The sequence below is a fragment of the Sycon ciliatum genome, chromosome 12 (assembly GCF_964019385.1).
Source record: "Sycon ciliatum chromosome 12, ocSycCili1.1, whole genome shotgun sequence".
Taxonomy (NCBI): Eukaryota; Metazoa; Porifera; class Calcarea; order Leucosolenida; family Sycettidae; genus Sycon; species Sycon ciliatum.
In genome coordinates this window covers 2,442,950-2,451,707 of record NC_088654.1, presented here as the reverse complement: position 1 = coordinate 2,451,707, position 8,758 = coordinate 2,442,950, and the positions used below count along the sequence as shown (strand labels likewise).

Here is an 8,758-nt window from a genome sequence, read left to right as displayed (position 1 = left end):
TGGAAAAGGAATAGAGAGCTTCAAAGTCCGTCTCTAGCTGATTTTTCGAGTGCTCCTTGTGTATTTTGATGGTAATAGAAACTTGTCAGACCAAAGTCAACGCGGCGGTAGACGTACAGTTTTCTTGGGGATGTTTTCAGTTGTTTCGTTTCGTATTTATGCCAGTGTTGTGATGGTAAAGTGGAGAGGATGACTCTCTTCCTCTAGACTTCATTCGGCCACCTTTGCTTCGTTCTCAGTGAAAAGACACGCTGGAAAGAAGGTCGATTTACAAAAGTATGTTGATTTTCATTGTACCTGATGACATTCCATTATTAACTGTGTTAGTTTAGATGTGAATTGACTAACCCCGAAGCCCCCCTCCCTCAATCCACTGAATTCACATACATGTATGATCGCACTTGTGATCAGCCATGCCCCACCCTACACACACACACAGACGCACACCCAGGTGGTTTTTGCAGGATCCTTGCACACATGGTTTTTGTTCTCATGGTCTGTGTTTGTACCTGATCTCTTTTTTATGACTGAAGGGCTGACCGGCATAAGAATTTGCAGGACACCAACAATTATCACAAGAATAACTGAGAGGCTATTCGATTACACTTCAGCAAAAGCACTGTGTAGCAGTCACAATGGCACAATTCTCTCTGAAGCGTCGTTCCACTATGGGTGCTCAATGGGCTTGACAGACCGTAACAGAGTGGCGTGGAGAGGATTACCTCTCAAGAATAACAAGGCGTTGACTACAAATGCTGTCCCAGTAGACCTGTCCCAACTTTTTCATGTAGTGTGCGAGATACGTAAGTCTACCTTCATTCTGTTTAGAAGAGAGACTTCTTTCTTTACACATACAAGCTCATAGAAGAGCTGATAACGTGGTTATAAAACCCTTTACGAGCCGTAAATAGGATAAATGCATTGCATTTGAGGCATTGGATTGTGACAGAGTTGGAGAACGGCAACTGGCGGAGCAGAAACCTCAACATCAGGAAACACCATCACCCGAATCATCGCGTCCACGCACACCGAACAAAAGAAAAGAGAGTACAAAGTCGATATGCAGGATCCGGGCTTCCTTTGCTTCCTGTTGTTGTTGTTGTTGTTGTTGTTGTTGTTGTTGTTGTTGTTGTTGTTGTTGTTGTTGTTGTTGTTGTTGTTGTTGTTGTTGTTGTTTCAAATCTTTATTCTCACGATGGCCTGTGGCCAATAAGAGATAATAATTATAGTAAGATTAGTATGATGCGGAAGCTTCATGGCTAGCAGTGATCAAACTAGATGTACAGGTGAGCGTTGCTCGTGCACAAGCAGATTGATTTGAGTAGCATGGTTGATATATTTTGCTTAAACAAAGCTGTTGATTGAATATCGCGTAACGTTGATGAGAGGCCATGGAAATAGTGGAGAGATTTGTACAGAGGGGAACCCAGGCAGTGGTCGGTTCTTGCAGTTGGCAAATGGCAAGTGCGAGTGTACCGAAAGCTAAAGTCTGTATTGGCACGATTTGGGGTTGCAAGCATTAGAATATGAGTTGGGCGAAATTGTGGTGGATGGAGTGAGAAAACGCTATGTGAGCGCATTCGCTCCCTGGAGGAACATGATTGTAAAATGCTCGTGCTGAAACTTCATGCCCATTCCCTCGCAATGTATAGTTGGAATATATCGTCCTCCTAGGCATCCAGTCCTCATGTTCACCCAATGCTTAGAACGCCTGCTCATGATAGAAACTGTATTTTAGCTGGAGATATCAATGCACGTCATTCCCACTGGAAACCTTCAAACCCTAACGACACAGCCGGACGCCGAGCCCTTCTCACACTCTTTACCACCTACGACCTCTGTTTAGAAAATACTGAACATGGTACAAGGCCCACACCAACCTCGAATTCACTCCTTGACCTGACTGTAACCAATCTGCGAGACCTCCCATCCACATCTAAGATTCTCTCACCTGTTGCTGATCACTGTCTGGTCATCACCTCCATCTCTCTGCACTCACATCACGTGAGCTAGTCACCAGTAGTAAGGAAAGCAAGTGGATCCGGGCTATGCGGTGCATTAACCACTCCTTGTTCACCACACTTCTTCTGAGATATCCTCCACTTGAAAGAATCCAGGGTGATGTGCATATCGACTACGTTTGGACTGTTTTGCACAACCATGTTATGGCTCTGTTCGACAAGTGCATGATATGGCGGCTCATTACTACCGGGCACAGGAACAAAAAACCCTGAAACAATGCCCGTCTACAGAAGCTGAAATCAAGGCAGAATAGACTATATGACAAGAAGCTGAAGTTAGACTGTGTTTTTCCTCGACTTTTTAAAGAAACCTTTTGATCGTGTGGATCTTCAAGCATTGCAAAATGCATTAAAGGAATTGCTGATAGGCCAGAAGTCGCCTGGCTCCAAAGCTTCTTATCTTAGCGGAAGCTGTCTGTAAGGTTGGAAGGACAATATTCCTAAGCCAAAGTCCTCACCCGTGGAGTTCCGCAGGGATCGCATCTTGCGCCAATCATCTTCTTATTATTTGTTAATTTCCTGCCCTCATTAATCACCTACTGCACCCCATGCTTCTTTGCTGACGATGTCACCCTCCTGTATGTACATGATAACAAGAATTCCCTGCAGTGGACTCAATCTGGTGTAGGGAGCGACATTTATGCCTACCAGCTATAGGCCAGCAACGTTGGTGGAGAGTTCTCACCAGCCAAAACGACTCAGATCCGTAACTACAGTAACGACCACCCTATCCGGCTCTCTTCCCAACCTATCACCATTGTTGAAGATGCGAAGCATCTTGGAGTGTATTTAACACCCGACCAGTCCAACACCATCCACCTTCAGACCATCCTGAAAACCTCCCAACGTCGTGTTAATCTGCTATGCTTCATGGGACGGCATCTTGCCTCCACAGCCTTTCTACTTCTATATAAAGGTTTTGTCCGACCCGCCCTGGAACACGCCACCTCGGCCTGGACCTGTGCCATCACCAAAGCTGAGCTGGAGCGTTTAAATATTTTACAAGCCAAAGTAGCTAGGAAGTATTTGCTACGTAAAAAAGTCAATGTAGATTGATGCGAAAAGAAATGCCAGTTAAACGCCCTTTGTGACTTAGAGTCGTTGCACTTTCGCAGACAAATATCAGCTCTTGTTACTCTATTTAACCTTATACATATATCTCCCGGACATCTTCAACATTTTCACCTTTCACTGTCTTCAAGTCCAAGAAGATCAAACAAACAAAAAACAAAACAAAATTCATGGTTCGCGTCAGACTCGGTTTCTCTATATAGAGGCCAAGTTTTCCGCATCCGTAGGAACGCCACCACCCTTCAAGGAACAAGGCGCAGATGCAGCTCCTAAAGCGGTGGGAGGTGAGTAGATCAGCACACCAGCATGTGGTCAAAGACCGAAAATCCCATTCACTGCATCCATGTTTTCCTCGTGCCAGGCCACGAGTTCCCAATTTTAAACTGTGGGTCGCAGCTTGGCTGGGAAAAATCCTTCTGCTTCCAAGCAGGACTTGAACCTGGTACCCTCTGTTTCTCAATCATGGTCTTAGACCATCTCACTATGCGCGCAACAAACTTAACATCAATTATCACGATGTTCGTTTTTCTTCCCTCTTTTCCAACAAAGCCGCAATGCTATGGAATTGCCTACCGCCTTCTTTTACCTCTATAACCAGCCTCCTGAATTCCAGTATTCTCCCTATCAGCATTTTAGCCGATACATTCATTCCACTGACGGTATCCCAACTCCTTACTTACCAGTTGTTGTATGCCTAGATCTATTTCCTTAGGCTATCCTTGATTAACTGCTCCCTCTACATAAAGTTCTCATTTCATTCTTCTTGCAGGAGATCCCTCGACAGGCGCAAAGCCTTTGGAAAATCCTTAAAAATATAAATAATACAAAATACAAATAATTAATATATATAGTCTTGATGAACTGTTAGTCATAACTCGTAACATAGTATTATTTCTTTTCTCCTAAAAAAACGATTGGATCAATGACCTACTTCTATTGTTTGCCCATATTTTTAGCCTGCCTTCCTCGACAAAATGATCAAATGGAGTCTAAAACAATGGCTGATGATATCTCTTGTCGATATGATGGTAAGCACTGTGGAGCAGAACCAGTGTGCGGAAGCACACAAAGGCAAGCAAACATATTCAGGGGCTGGATTCTTGATAATCACTAGGATCTTTACAAATACCCAAACTGATTTTAAATCAGTATAATTATATTGCTCCTCGAGGAGCCGAGGAGCTTGATTTTAAGGTAGCTCGGGCCGTTATCGCGAAAAATATCGGCGGTCAAAACCACTTTCTGTCCGATTTTTGTTCAAAGTTTCAAGCATCATGAGGGCAAGCTGTTACTCCCAAAATTTCGCTAGTGTGCAAGCCACGTTATTATGTCAAGAAATAAGAGAAAAACCTACTTTTACAAACAGGAAATCGCTTTTGATTTGTTTCAATTTGGCAGGCTTGCACATGTATTGAACTATGATATAAGTACATTTCAATTCTTTCTTTGGAATTCAGGACCACTAGTATCACACATTGTTTAGGCAAATCCACTGGAATCAATTACGAGAGAAGATCATTTCTTCGCATATTTCTGTAAACAGTGGGTAAACGAGTCCAATGAGCTAACATCATTTTGACATAACTGCATGATACTGATGTAGTGCGATGCAACTAGCAAGAAAATTTCAATCATTTTCGGGCCAACTTTGCAAAATTTAAATTTCAAAGCATTCTGGGCACCGTATCGTATCGAGGTTCAGAATACCAGTTTAATCTCCTAACGCAGAAGCCTGTACTTTCAACCAGTGTATCTTTTGGCATATAAAGCTTCTGTGACATGCTCTGATACTATGGGAATTACTAACATGATTACATGAAGCAACAGATGGAAGTTGGAAGCATTTTATTGTCCTCAATCCAAACCTGTCTCTTTCTTAGAGAACGCCTTGTTCGGGCTACTTCGAAGGGCCATAACCCCTCCAAAGTGCCCCATTACGTACCCTAATACCTGTACAGTCGTCCCTCTCTAATCCGGCACTTGTTTATCCGGAACCCTTGCCAACCGGCGCACTTTCTGACGAAACCGATTTTTTTCGTTCAATTCCTGCATCTTAATCCGGCACTTGAATTCCGCCTCCGGCAGTGACTTTTTGAAACGAATCGCTCAAACTGCACGTAGTTTGATTTCATAATCCGGCAGTCGTAAATCGCGTACCGTACAGGTGCACTCCTTGCCAGGCCAGGCTAGGCCGGTCTGGTCAGTGCCGCGCGTGCGCGGGGCAACTTCAGAGTACAGTTCAGTTGACAACTGTACTCGACCTCGCGCGGGAAAGTTCAGTTCGGTTGGTTGTTAGGACTTTTCCGAACCCTAACTCAATTTATACAAAGAGAAGGACCAAGGAACTACAAGTTACACTATAATGTCCACTAACATCACCAGTTACTAAACAATCAGCTTATGCGATAACATTGCACGACACTGACCGACGGTACTGACGTTCTACAACTAACTACAAAGTTCGACCTGCATGATGTCGACTGCTTGCGTGGCCTTCTCAAGAGGGTCAATGTTGTCCGGGAGACAACGGCTAAGCAGTCAACCATACTTTCTTATTCTAGCAAGGAGTAGTGTCCTGCCAATTTTCAGGTGTGTGTGTGTGTGTGTGTGTGTGTGTGTGTGTGTGTGTGTGTGTGTGTGTGTGTGCGTGTGCGTGTGTGTGGAAGAGTACATGTGAACATGTTCTCTGTTTTACTTTATCACTTTATTACTGTGTATATTCCTCGAGAAAAGTTGAGAATATAAAGCCGTGCACCAAATACTTGGGTCGACACGGAAAAACTCTGCGTTTTGACGTATGATACATGCATGCAATTGGGTAGGGCCGGGTCAGAGGGCAGGATTTCTTAATCCAGCACCCTCGTTAATCCAGCGGAAAACGCCGTAGCAAAAGGTGCCGGATTAGAGAGTGACGACTGTATTGATTTTCTCATTCTGGACACTCATAGCATTGCAAAAAAAAGGTGTCAAACTGGTGAATTTTCGGAAAAAGTATTTCGGCATGAGCCACCTTAGAAACTTCTCTTTGCTTTTCGTTTTCACACTCCGGGAACCACTCGTCTTCCTTGTCATTGGTATCTTCCAGCATAGTCGAGGAGCCAAGTCAGCAAAAGTCCAAGGAATAAGAAGTTAGTGTGACACCCTGTCCAGGAAGGATTTTTTGATGGATTTGGAATGGCATAACAACCAGCAAATGACACCTGAAAACCAGAATGTGCCAAAGTTGTCCGTTCAAGAGTTATGGCCTATTTACTAAAATTTCCATGGTTACCATAGCAACGTACATGTAAATTGCCTCTTTTTAGCCCGAGAGACATGCAATATGGGTCAAATAGATAATAAATGGCTGTCAAAGTCATAAGTGAAGATAAAAGTTCCCAAAACTGCCTTCAAAATAAGTGAAGATAGAAGTTCCTGAGGAGTCTTGTTGGGATGTCGTCAAACCCAGGGGCTTTGCAAGGATTAAGGGCTCCTAGGAGCTGTTCTACCTCGGCGGGTGTGGTTGTGCTTTGGGCAAGCTCTCTCTCGCCGGATGTTGGTAGAAGGATGTCGGGGACTGGCTCGTTGTCAACTGAGACGGACTTCTTGCTTTCTGAAATGAAGAAGCTGTTGAATGCTTCTGCCTGATCTAAGTTTGATGTGAGCTTCCTGCCATCATGGTTCAAAGCTGGCATTTCCTTTCTTGGTGAAATTCGAAGGGTCTTCATAAGTTTGTAGAGGTTTGGGCGGTTTGTATGGGTTTGGTCACAGTGGTTGTCGGCATTGGCTGGTTTATGAACGAATTTGGACTTGGCACTGCGGAGAAGAGTTGTTGTCTTGTTTCGCCAAGTTGTGAACTGGTCCCAGTCTTCAGCCGTCCGTGTGGAGGTATTTCCTGTATAACCTGTGCTTTGTACGGATATTATTTACCAGATCAGGCGTCATCCATGGGCGTTTTGGAGACACTGCAGATGATCTCGTCAACCGGAGTTGAGTGCAGAACTGGTGTGCAGTGCGAAGTAGAGTGTCACGCCAGAGCGACCACAGTTCGGTCAGCGAATATGACGGCAAGTCAATGTCGGGTGGCAGCAGTTGAGTATACGCTAGCGCTTCTCTCAGGGCGCCAACGTTCTCTGAATTCCAGTTCCAGGTCCAAGGTGGTAGGTTACGTCTGCCACGCTCATCTGCTGGTGGCTGCAAAGAGATAGTTCTCTGGATTGCTAGGCGATCTGAACACCCAAACGGTGCTCTGGAAGTGAGTGTGACCTCCTCCAGAGGGAGATTGGAGATGACTAGATCGAGGCACGAATTTAGATAGCCTCGGCAGATGTGGGTGGCAAAGTTTACATGCTGATGGAAACCATATGCATCAATAAGATAGCTAAGTGCGTCACCAGGTCTGTCTGTGACATCAGAATCCAACCAAGAGCTGTTCTTGGAATTTAGGTCGCCGAAGAGGATGAATGGCGCTGTGGTGTTACATTTCCCGAGACACAATTCAAGTTCGCGGCAGAGCAAATTCGGTTCAGAGTTTGGTGGTCTATACGTGCATCCCACGGTGACTGTACGATCTGAGAGTGTAAGCTCTATCCACAGTGACTGGAAGCTTGGCATGACGACTGTTGTTAGGCGTTTGTGGCAGGTAGGGGCATGTATGTATAAAGCAACACCTCCACCCATCGTTTCTGTTCTGTCCTGTCTGTAGAGTGTGTAATCTGGAATGTCATAGAATGAGTCTGGCTCCATGGGGTTTGCCCATGTTCCGCAGACAGCAATAATATTAGTGTGGGCGTGATGCGTGGGATAGTGGGTATGAGCTCGTCCATTTTTCGGCCCAAGCTCCTAGCATTAAATGTTAAAAAAACTCATTCCTAGGAAAATTAGGTAAAGACATACAACATGCTGGAGCCGAAAGAAGGCATAGGACAAAAGTATAATATTATGCAAGAAGGCGAAAATGGTGTAAGTGCGAGGATATTACGTTCCGTTCTGTATGTGTGGATATCTTGCACTCACCTAGGACTGTCTGGGTTCGCCTTTTCAACTTCTTCTTGTTTCTGGGTGCATTGGCAGTGGCCCCGCGAGGTCTTTCAGGTGTGACACTGCTTCGAGGGCTTCGAGGGCGTTTGGAGCTATGTACTTGACAACCGTCTGAGTCCATGTCAGAGTCGCTGCCGGACTTGGTGAGGCGGCCTTGTGACATTGACTGTGCGAGGTCACCAATTGCCTTAGCTGGCAGCTGGAGCTGTGTTTGCGAATCTTGTTGTAGGTTGAACGGTCTGGGCGGTGATTGGTTGAAGTCAGGTAATGGGAGTTCCTCAGATTCTGATGAGCAAGCTGATGCAGCCTGATTTTCATCCGTGCTGCGACCTGGGACTTCCTTGTTAGGGCGAGAGAGTGTGCTCATTCTTCTTCTTCTTCTTCTTCTTCTTCATCTTTCTAAATTTCAGCAGCAATATTGCTTGCGCGTGAAAAGTTTTAAATTTGACTGTAGTGGTATATCCCTGGACATTTAAATTAATTGTTTTATTTTGAACAACCCAGCCCTGTGTTTATTGCTCATTATTTAGCATATACTATAACACGTGTAGTTTTCCTCACTGTTTATTTCTATTGCATGATTTGCATCAGGAGATCCCCTCGACAGGCCATCGCCTCTGGGAGATCGTTTAATAAAGATTATTCCC

At 44.7% G+C, this 8,758-nt stretch overlaps 1 long non-coding RNA gene across 1 annotated transcript in view; it reads left to right on the top strand.

Moving 5' to 3' along the window:
- Positions 1-732: 732 nt before the first annotated feature.
- The window catches only part of LOC135828475 (uncharacterized), a 15,681-nt gene continuing 7,655 nt past the window's right edge, over positions 733-8,758 (top strand). Inside the window, exons 1-2 of the long non-coding RNA XR_010555679.1 lie at positions 733-803; positions 4,049-4,120. This is a non-coding gene — a long non-coding RNA (uncharacterized LOC135828475). The remainder of the gene's footprint in view (positions 804-4,048; positions 4,121-8,758) is intronic.